The sequence below is a fragment of the Oncorhynchus kisutch genome, linkage group LG4 (genome assembly GCF_002021735.2).
Source record: "Oncorhynchus kisutch isolate 150728-3 linkage group LG4, Okis_V2, whole genome shotgun sequence".
In the NCBI taxonomy this organism is placed as follows: Eukaryota; Metazoa; Chordata; class Actinopteri; order Salmoniformes; family Salmonidae; genus Oncorhynchus; species Oncorhynchus kisutch.
Window position 1 is genome coordinate 79,499,676 of NC_034177.2, and position 12,081 is coordinate 79,511,756.

General features: G+C 43.7%; 1 protein-coding gene across 9 annotated transcripts in view; it reads right to left on the reverse strand.

The window, feature by feature from the left end:
• Positions 1-12,081, reverse strand: part of LOC109878941 (zinc finger MIZ domain-containing protein 1) — a 237,877-nt gene that overhangs the window by 147,077 nt on the left and 78,719 nt on the right. The window lies entirely within an intron of this gene.

Sequence of the window (12,081 nt, forward strand, 5' to 3'; positions counted from 1 at the left end):
CCTCACACCTCTACAACCCACACCATGGTCCTCACACACCATGGTCCTCACACCTCTACAACACACACCATGGTCCTCACACCTCTACAAACCACACCATGGTCCTCACACCTCTACAACACACACCATGGTCCTCACACCTCTACAACACACACCATTAGAGAATGAACAGATTCCTGGAGAGAGGATGAGAGGGTGTGTGTGTGTGTGTGTGTGTGTGTGTGTGTGTGTGTGTGTGTGTGTGTGTGTGTGTGTGTGTGTGTGTGTCAGGGTCGGCGGTGAAGAGTGGGTGTCACCTGACCATTCTAGTTTCAAAGCAGCGTTCAACTTAAGTATTTGTGAATAGCGCTGCATCCATTTCTACAAAAGCACGTTGTTGAGCCCTAATGATTTGAATAAACCCATGACTGTGGTGTCAATTGGCTGGTGAAGAGGAGGATAATGAAGGACTGTGTTCAGGTGTAACTCACTGGTGTTTCCAGGAGAGCGTCTGTGTAGAAGCAGTAGATACTGAGACTATGTGATCCACTATGGACCCTTTCCAGAGTGTCAGGCAACAAAAGCAGGTTTATTTGAATTCATATGAATGTGTGTAAGTGAGTGTGTGCGTGTGTGTTGCCAACTCTGCTCCATGTTCAGCCTGTAAAACAAAAGGCAGTCAATCACAGGTCACATCAACTGCAACAGCTGCAGGGGGGGGGCAAAGCAGATTTGGAGATGAAAGATGATCTGTGGTGGGTGTGTACATCTATTTTCTCTCCCAGATATACAAAGGTACAGTGACTGCTAGGGACCACCATTAATAATCCTGGTTACAGAGGCTCTATCCTTGTTATGCGTTGTGTGAGGTTAGTCCCAGCCAGAGACAGACAGAACTGGACATCTCCTGCTTTACTCTATACTGCTCTGGCCAGGTGTAGGATATGGAGGTTTCAACTCAACACAATAGGTCATGGAGTGCCTGTGTCTGATATACAACTCTAGAGATTCAAATACTACCGTATAACAAGGAATAGGATCAAGACTCTCTCTGAGAAGCAGAACTGGCCCAGATGTTAGCTAGTAAGAACTGCTCTCTCTTCCTCCTCCTCCACTCAATCTGGCCACTTTAGCACCCCCCCCATCCCTACTTCCCTTTTTACACGAGACAGATTACTTCTTCTAACCTCCTTTCAGCAGGCTGCAATGAGAGAGAGAGACAGAGACAGACCGAGAGAGAGAGAGAGAGAGAGAGAGAGAGAGAGAGAGAGAGAGAGAGAGAGAGAGAGAGAGAGAGAGAGAAAGACATGCAGAGAGAGAGACATGCAGAGAGAGAGAGACAGACAGGCACACAGGGACAGACACACAGGGACAGACACACAGGGACAGACACACAGGGACAGACACACAGGGACAGACACACAGGGACAGACACACAGGGACAGACACACAGGGACAGACACACAGGGACAGACACACAGGGACAGACACACAGGGACAGACACACAGGGACAGACACACAGGGACAGACACACAGGGACAGACAGGCACACAGAGAGAGAAAATGCAGAGAGAGAGAGAGAGACAGAGAGAGAGACAGACAGACACAGATAGACAGGCACAAGGACATACACACAGGGACAGACACACAGGGACAGACACACAGGGACAGACAGGCACACAGAGAGAGAGACACAGAGAGAACACACACACACTGCTCCCATATAGCTCTAGCTACACATCTACATTGCTATTATATTCGACACTGACATTTAAACAGATAATTCTTCCCTGTGACATTTCAGATAGATCTAGTGTACCCTCTACTGGGAAATACAACAACTGGTAGCAGTTATCAGTTAAGATCTGATTACAGAGCTTGTTAGATACACTGCCTTCAAAAAGTATTCATACTCCTTGACTTATTCCACATATTGTTGTGTTAAAGCCTGAATTAAAAATGGATTACATAGATTTTTCTCACCCATATACACACAATATCAATTAATTACAAAGTGAACACAAGTTTTTAGAAAATGTTTGCAAATGTATTGAAAATACAATACAGAAATATCTCCTTTACATAAGTATACACGCTCAAGTTAATACATGTTAGAATCACCCAGTGATTACAGCTGGGCGTCTTGCTGGGTAAATCCCTAAGAGCTTTGCACACCTGGATTGTACAATATTTGTACATTATTCTTTTCAAAATTCTTTAACTCTGTCAAATTGGTTGTTGGTCATTGCTAAATAACCATTTTCAGGTCTTGCCATTGATGTTCAAGTAGATTTAAGTCAAAACTGTAACTCGGCCACTAAGGAACATTCACTGTCTTCTTGGTAAGCAACTTCAGTGTATTTTATTCTATTTATTTAACCAGGCAAATCAGTTAAGAACAAATTCTTATTTTCAATGGCGGCCTACCACAGCCAAACCCGGACGACGCTGGGCCAATTCTGTGCCGCCCTATGGGACTCCATAGGGCGGCTCGGTTTGGCCTTGTGTTTAAGGATATTGTCCTGCTGAAAGGTGAATTAATCTCCCAGTGTCTGGAGGAAAGCAGACTGAACAAGGTTTTCCTCTAGGATTTTGCATGTGCTTAGCGCCATTCCGTTTATTTGTTATTCCTGAAAAACTCCCCAGTCCTTAACTATTACAAGCATACCCATAACATGATGCAGCCACCACTATGCATGGAAATATGGAGAGTGGTAATTCGCTGATAACTACTTTATTGAGGATACGTGTACTTACTATGCCTGTGACAAAATGGGGCCGACAGAGATGGTTGCCTTGCTTCGAGTCCTTAGGAAACTATGCAGAGGTTTATGTATTATTTTTTACATTGTTACCCCAAGAAACCTTAAGTCTTATTACATACAGCCAGGAAGAACTACTGGATATAAGAGCGACTTCAACTTACCAACATTATGACCAGATATACGACTTTCCCGAAGCGGATCCTCTGTTTGGACCACCACCTAGGACAATGGACCGAATCCCAGAAGCCAACCCAAAACAACGGCGCCGCAGAAGGGGCAGACGGAGCGGCCTCCTGGTCAGGCTCCGTAGACGTGCACTTCGCCCACCGCTCCAGAGTATACTACTCGCCAATGTCAAACGTCTCTTGACAACAAGGTAGACGAAAATCGAGCAAGGGTTGCCTTCCAGAGAGACATCAAAGATTGTAACATTCTCGGTTTCACGGAAACATGGCTCACTCGGGATATCGGTTCAGGCACAGGGCTTCTCCATGCATCGCACCAACAGAGATAAACACCTCCCTGGGATGAGTAAAGGCGGGGGAGTATGCTTCATGAATAACGACTCATAGTGTTATCATAACAACATACAGGAACTCAAGTCCTTCTGCTCATCCGACCAAGAATACCTTACAATCAAATGCCGGCCATATTACCTCCCAAGAGTATTCTCATCAGTTATCGTCACAGCCATGTACATTGCCCCTCAAGCAGACACCACGACGACCCTCAAGGAACTTCACTGAACTCTATGTAAACTGGAAACCATATATCCGGAGGCTGAATTTATTGTAGCTAGGGATTTTAACAAAGTAAATTTGAGAACAAGGCTACCTAAACTCTATCAACATATTGATTGCAGTACTTGTGGGGGTAATACACTCGTTCACTGCTACTCTAACATCCGCGATGCATACAAAGCCCTCCCCCGTCCTCCCTTTGGCAAATCCGACCACAACACAATCTTGCAGGTCCACAGATGATGCAATCACCAACACACTGCCCTATCCCATCTTGACAGGAGGAATACCTATGTAAGAAAATTGTTCATTGACTACAGCTCAGCATTCAATACCATAGTACCCTCTAAGCTCATCATCAAGCTGGAGGCCCTGGGTTTCAACCCCGTCCTGTGCAATTGGATCCTGGACTTTGACGGGCCGCCCCCAGGTGATGAAGGTAGGAAACAACATCTCCACTTTGCTGACCCTCAACACTGGGGCTCCATAAGGGTGCGTGCTCAGCCCCCTCCTGTATTCCCTGTTCACCCACGACTATGCACGCCTCCAACTCAATCATCAAGTTTGCAGACGACACAACAGTGGGCGTGATTACCAACAACAACGAGACGGCCTACAAGGAGGAGGTGAGGGCACTCGGAGAGTGGTTTCAGGAAAACAACCTCTCACTCAATGGCAAAAAAACAAAGGAGATGATCGTGGACTTCAGGAAACAGCAGAGGGAGCACACCCCTATCCACATCGACGGGACAGCAGTGGAGAAGCTGGAAAGTTTTAAGTTCCTCGGCATACACATCACAGACAAACTGAACTGGTCCACCCACACAGACAGTGTGATGAAGAAGCCGTAACAGCGCCTCTTCAACCTCAGAAGGCTGAAGAAGTTTAGCTTGTCACCCAAAACCCTAACAAATTTTTACAGATGCACAATCGAGAGCATCCTGTCGGGCTGTATCACAGCCTGGTACGGCAACTGCACCGCCCTCAACCACAAGGCTCTCCAGAGGGTGGAGCGGTCTGCACAACGCATCACCAGTGGTAACTTACCTGCCCTCCATGACACCTACAGCGGCCGATGTAACAGGAAGGCCAAAAAGATCATCAAGGAAAGCAACCACCCGAGCCACTGCCTGTTCACACCGCTACCATCCAGAAGTCAAGGTCAGTAAAGGTGCATCAAGGCTGGGACCGCAAGACTGAAAAAAGCCATCAGACTGCTAAACAGCAATCACTAACTCAGAGAGGCTGCTGCCTACATTGAGACCCAATCGCTGGACACTTCAATAAAAGGATTACTAATCACTTTAAATAAAGCCATTTGAAATAATGGCACTTTAATAATGTTTACATATCTTACTTTACTCAGATCATATGTAAACTCAGCAAAAAAAGAAACATCCTCTCACTGTCAACTGCATTTATTTCCAGCAAACTTAACATGTCTAAATATTTGTATGAACAGAACAAGATTCAACAACTGAGACATAAACTGAACAAGTTCTACAGTCATGTGACTCACAGAAACGGAATAATGTGTCCCTGAACAAAGGGGGGGGGGGGATCAAAATCAAAAGTAACAGTATCTAGTGTGGCCACCAGCTGCATTAACTACTGCAGTGCATCTCCTCCTCATGGACTGCACCAGATGTGCCAGTTCTTGCTGTGAGATGTTACCCCACTCTTCCACCAAGGCACCTGCAAGTTCCCGGACATTTCTGGGGGGAACGGCCCTAACCCTCACCCTCTGATCCAACAGGTCCCAGACGTGCTCAATGGGATTGAGATCCAGGCTCTTCGATGGCCATGGCATTACACTGACATTCCTGTCTTGCAGGAAATGACGCACAGAACGAGCAGTATGGCTGGTGGCATTGTCATGCTGGAGGGACATGTCAGGGTGAGCCTGCAGGAAGGGTACTACATGAGGGAGGAGGATGTCTTCCCTGTAACACACAGCTTTGAGATTGCCTGCAATGACAACAAGCTCAGTCCGATGATGCTTTGGCACACCGCCCCTCCACCTCGATCCCGCTCCAGGATACAGGCCTCGGTGGAATGCCAATTCCTTCAACGATAAACGTGAATCCGACCATCACTCCTGGTGAGACAAAACCGCGGTTCGTCCGTGAAGAGCACTTTTTGTCAGTCTTGTCTGGTCCAGCGATGGTGGGTTTGTGCCCATAGGCGGCGTTGTTGCCGGTGATGTCTGTTGAGAACCTGCCTTACAACAGGCCTACAAGCCCTCAGTCCAGCCTCTCTCAGCACTGATGGAGGGATTCTGTGTTCCTGGTGTGACTCGGGCAGTTGTTGTTGCCATCCTGTACCTGTCCCGCAGGTGTGATGTTCGGACGTACCGATCCTGTGCAGGTGTTGTTACACGTGGTCTGCCACTGCGAGGACGATCAGCTGTCCGTCCTGTCTCCCTGTAGCGCTGTCTTAGGCGTCTCACAGTACGGACATTGCAATTTATTGCCCTGGCCACATCTGCAGTCCTCATGCCTCCTTGCAGCATGCCTAAGGCTCATTCATGCAGATGAGCAGGGACCCTGGGCATCTTTCTTTTGGTGAATTTCAGAGTCAGTAGAAAGGCCTCTTTAGCGTCCTAAGTTTTCCGAACTGTGACCTTAATTGTCTACCATCTATAAACTGTTAGTGTCTCAATGACCGTTCCACAGGTGCATGTTCATAACATTTTTATGGTTCCTTGAACAAGCATGGGAAACAGTGTTTAAATCCTTTAAAATGAAGATCTGTGAAGTTCTGTGAAGATCTGTGAAGTTATCGGGGCGGCAGGCTAGCCTAGTGGTTAGAGCGTTGGACTAGTAACCGAAAGGTTGCAAGTTCGAATCCCTGAGCTGTCAAGGTACAAATCTGTCGTTCTGCCCCTGAACAGGCAGTTAACCCACTGTTCCTAGGCCGTCATTGAAAATAAGAATTTGTTCTTAACTGACTTGCCTAGTAAAATCAAGGTAAACATTTTTCACAAATTATTTTTGAAATAAAGTTTTTTTGCTGAGTTTAAATACTGTATTTTATAACATCTATTGCACTTTACCTATGCCGCTCGGCCATCGCTCATCGATATATTCATATTCTCATTCGCCTCTTTAGATGTGTGTATTAGGTAGTTGTTGGGGAATTGTTAGATTACCTGTTAGATATTACTGCACTGTCGGAACTAGAGGCACAAGCATTTCGCTACACTCGCATTAACATCTGCTAAAAATGTGTATGTGACCAATTACATTTGATTTGATTTGTGGTTGTCTCAGCTAGCCATCTTAAGACGAATAGCGCCCCCTAGTTCTAAAAGGTTAAGACGAATGCACTAACTAAGTCGCTCTGGATAAGAGTGTCTACTAAAAGACTCAAATGTAGATGTGAATGTAACATGTTATCAAAGTAAAACGGCTGTTAAGAAAGTCAGATGTTCATTAGTTCAAGTCCCACCCAATCAGATGTTTATTAGTTCAAGTCCCACCCAATCAGATGTTCATTAGTTCAAGTCCCACCCAATCAGATGTTTATTAGTTCAAGTCCCACCCAATCAGATTAATATTGTTTGTTGATGAAATTATGCACTTCCATCTACAAATACTCACACCTCCGAGACAGTTTACCTAAACCCTTCAATGGATTGTTCCAGGTTCATTCTGAAAGCCATCTATATAACACAAGACACTGTGATAACCTTCACCTTCCCCACTGCTGCACCTCATAGTCAATTCTCTATCAGATACTCTGGAATTCTTATCTTCACATTGACAAAACCTCATTATCCCTCAATAACTTCAAGCAAAGACTCGGGGTCAGCCTGATGAATCAAACTAACCAATAATCCCCTCCATGTAACACACACACACTTTTTCTTGAATACTGAGTATATCATGTACAATTATAATTAATATGCTTTGTTTGACTGAATTAACTTTTTTTTTGTACATAGATTTGTGGTGTAGTTTTCATATCAGCCCTTTTAGGCTTCCAACCTCACCTGCACACTGTTTTACCAGTTTATATCTGCACTGTTTTGTCTTTCACTTCTTTTCTTTAGTGTGAATAAATCAAACCTCAAACCTAATGGAAAGCAAGGTAGATAGCTCATTCTGTCTCTGAGTAGTAACTGGCAGTGCTCACACCTGGTCAGTCAGTTGATATCAAAGTGCACCGTCTGATATGAAAAGCTAACAGGATAGCCAATCAGAACACGGGGGATGGTGCAGGTACTGTAGCCTACATGCGTAAGAGCCTTTGTATCCATGCTTGAAATAGGATATTGTTACGTCTGTAATGCTGTAACACTCCCCTTTAGCAAACACTGCGATCATGTTATCATGAATAAACACTAGTATCCTGGGACTATGTACAGGCTGTATACGCTAGATTATAAAGTGTGTGGGACAGAACGGAAAAACAGAAACTTAAAAGAAAGATTGAAAACAAATACTACATATAATAACAATCCTGTGTGGTGTGTGTGTGTGTGTGTGGTTTCACTGAGCTCATTATAACAGGAATGGGCTAAATAATGATCTTGTAAAAGCCCAACAAAACACAATCCACATAGCATAAAGGTCAGAGTTCAAAATTACCATCATCTGGATTGGAAAAATGAAAATAGAAAATGGTAGACAGAGAGACAGTAAAAAAAATTATGTAAGTATTTACTTTTTAGATTGCAGATTTGTCCAACCAATGAAAAAAAAGAAGATGAGAAATAATCCTCTTAACTGTATGTTTAGTAATGTGATTTAGTGTTATTTAGTCAGTGTGGGTACAGATGCTGCTTTCCCCTTCACCATAGTAAGGGTTGTGACATTCCATATTAACACCAGATACAGCACAAGTGTGTGTGTATGTGAATGTGTGTATGTTTGTGCGTTTCTGGGAATGAAATGATCCCCATTATGACACACTGTTCCAGAGTGACACGCAATACCTGACCTCGCTCCAAATCAATGATCAACTTCACACATTAGCACATTGGTCTGACTGAATGGAGTCTACTAATCACGCATGTGATGTGAACTGGATAAAAGGTTGTCGGACAGCACACCTCCATCCAGGGGTGAGAGTGTTCCATCAAAGCAGCAAGAGTTGTGACCTGTTACCACAAGAAAAGGGCAACTAGTGAAGAACAAACACCGTTGGAAATATACCCCATATTTATGTTGATTTATTTTCCCTTTTGTACTTTAACTATTTGCACATAATGAAATTGGAAATGTCTTCATTCTTTTGGAGTGTAACGTTTACTATTAATTGTTATTGTTTATTTCACTTTTGTTTATTATCTACTTCACTTGCTTTGGTAATGTTAACATATGTTTCCCGTGCCAATAAAGCCCTTGAACTGAATTGAATTGAGAGGCCCGTCTGTGGTAATCCTGACCCAGGCACAGCTATCTCCAGCTCCTCCTCTCTGGCTCTCACCCTCCTGAGGGGAAAGTACACTGTGGTACTGGCCTCAGTCACACAGCAGAGGGGTGAAGAAGGACTCCATTACTCACATTTGCACTTACAGACAAGACACACACAGACATGTATGGACAGACACACACACACACACTATAATCTAGCGTATACAGCCTGTACATAGTCCCAGGATAAGGCTATGTCCATTACTAGTGTTTATTCATGATAACATGATCGCAGTGTTTGCTAAAGGGGAGTGTTACAGCATTACAGACGTAACAATATCCTATTTCAAGCATGGATACAAAGGCTCTTACGCATGTAGGCTACAGTACCTGCACCATCCCCCGTGTTCTGATTGGCTATCCTGTTAGCTTTTCATATCAGACGGTGCACTTTGATATCAACTGACTGACCAGGTGTGAGCACTGCCAGTTACTACTCAGAGACAGAATGAGCTATCTACCTTGGTTTTAATTCCCAACCATATTAATCTGATTGGGTGGGACTTGAACTAAGGAACATCTGATTGGGTGGGACGTGAACTAAGGAACATCTGATTGACTTTCATATCAGCCGGTTTACTTTGATAACAACTGATCGACTTTGATATCAGTTGTCGAGGCTATGTAGAAGATCATGGATTCATTCACACCTCATCCAAACACTGAAGTAGAAAAGGGCGTTGCTTTTCCATCTCTTTAAAGCTCTTATGCAACCGCAGGCTGCGTGAAGTCATGTCGGATAACCAGAACACTCTGCTTTTTAATCTCTAGCAATCATTTTAGTTTGACACAGAAATGACCTACCAATCAGTGACAAGCATTGAGCGCACCATGACTCTCAATCTTAATGTTTGCTCTGTGTATCACACATTATCACTGACTATCACTCAATTCATCACAATACTAAATGACTGGAGAGATAGACTTATAACACATGGCATCGAGGCATTGTGATTCAATTGTAAGAATCAAAATATGCATAAACAATGTTATTCATACAGATACAGTGACTAGCTTCCCTCTGTGAGGGAAGGAGCAGTAGCCAATAGCTGCTAACAGAAACAAGCTGTTTCTTCAGAGCAGAAGGCCAGCATTTAAGTTCTGAAATACATCCAATCTTCACATACAGTATACGCACGCACACACAGTGTGTTTCTGAAGAATCAAGAAGTACCAGACAAGGAATTCCAAAGCTCGGCAACCCTCCTGGCTCATGTGACTGCACAAATACAAACACACACACACACAGGCCAGATTGTGTGTGGTGCCTTTGCTTAAAGGCCATGATAAAAACAGGGGGAAAATGCGTAATCTGATATGCATGACTTACAGTATAGCCTCTCTCCTTTCTTTTCCCCTCACACATCACAGGTTGCATCTATTATACTCCCCCTCCCTCCCAAATACCAACCAAAAAATTAGATCGAAATTGACTCAGTATGCATTTAGGGGGGTTTGAGGTCAAATAAAAAACCTCGTAATACATGGCAAATGTGAGCAGACGTGAACATGTGAAATTGCGAAGCATTAATGCACATTCTCTGACTGCTCTAGAGTACCAAAACCAGTCTGCATGTCTTCTGACAGGTCTACAACACTAAAAACCAGTCTGCATGTTCTCTGACAGGTCTACAACACTAAAAACCAGTCTGCATATCTTCTGACAGGTCTACAACACTAAAAACCAGTCTGCATGTTCTCTGACAGGTCTACAACACTAAAAACCAGTCTGCATATCTTCTGACAGGTCTACAACACTAAAAACCAGTCTGCATGTCTTCTGACAGGTCTACAACACTAAAAACCAGTCTGCATATCTTCTGACAGGTCTACAACACTAAAAACCAGTCTGCATATCTTCTGACAGGTCTACAACACTAAAAACCAGTCTGCATATCTTCTGACAGGTCTACAACACTAAAACCCAGTCTGCATATCTTCTGACAGGTCTACAACACTAAAAACCAGTCTGCATGTCTTCTGACAGGTCTACAACACTAAAAACCAGTCTGTATGTTCTCTGACAGGTCTACAACAATAAAAACCAGGCTGTATGTTCTCTGACAGGTCTACAAGAATAAAAACCAGGCTGTATGTTCTCTGACAGGTCTACAACAATAAAAACCAGGCTGTATGTTCTCTGACAGGTCTACAACACTAAAAACCAGTCTGTATGTTCTCTGACAGGTCTACAACACTATAAAACCAGGCTGTATGTTATCTGACAGGTCTACCACAATAAAAACCAGTCTGTATGTTCTCTGACAGATCTACAACAATAAAAACCAGGCTGTATGTTCTCTGACAGGTCTACAACAATAAAAACCAGTCTGTATGTTCTCTGACAGATCTACAACAATAAAAACCAGGCTGTATGTTCTATGACAGGTCTCATTGCTCTAGATTCTATACTGAACAAAAATATAAACGCAACATGCAACAATTTCAACGATTTTACCAAGTTCCAATTCATATAAGGAAATCAGTCAATTTAAATAAATTCCTTAGGCCCTAATCTATGGGTTTCAAATGACTAGGAATACAGATATGCATCTGGATCAGAAAACCAGTGCCTGGTGTGACCACCATTTGCCTCATGCAGCGTGACACATCTCCTTCACATAGGAGTACTTCTATGTAGTACTTGTAGTTTTTCATGTTGTCTGTCTGTAATTTTTTTGTAATGACTTGGTGCTGCCCATCTTGGCCAGGGCGCTCTTGAAAAAGAGATTTTAATCTCAATGAGCCCTTCCTGGTTAAATAAAGGTTAAATAAATAAGAGTTGATCAGGCTGTTGACTGTGGCCTGTGGAATGCTGTCAGGCTCCTCTTCAATGGCTGTGTGAAGTTGCTGGATATTTACGGAAACTGGAACACACTGTTGTACACGTCGATCCAGAGCATCCCAAACATGCTCAATGGGTGACAGGTCTGGTGAGTACGCACGCCATGGAAGAACATGGGACATTTCCAGCTTTCAGGAATTGTGTACAGATCCTTGCGACATGGGGCCGTGCATTATGCTGAAACATTAGGTGATGACGGCAGATGAATGGAACGACAATGGTCCTCAGGATCTCGTCACGGTATCTCTGTGCATTCAAATTGCCATTGATAAAATGCAATTGTGTTTGTTGTCCGTAGCTTATGCCTGTCCATACCATAACCTCACTGCCA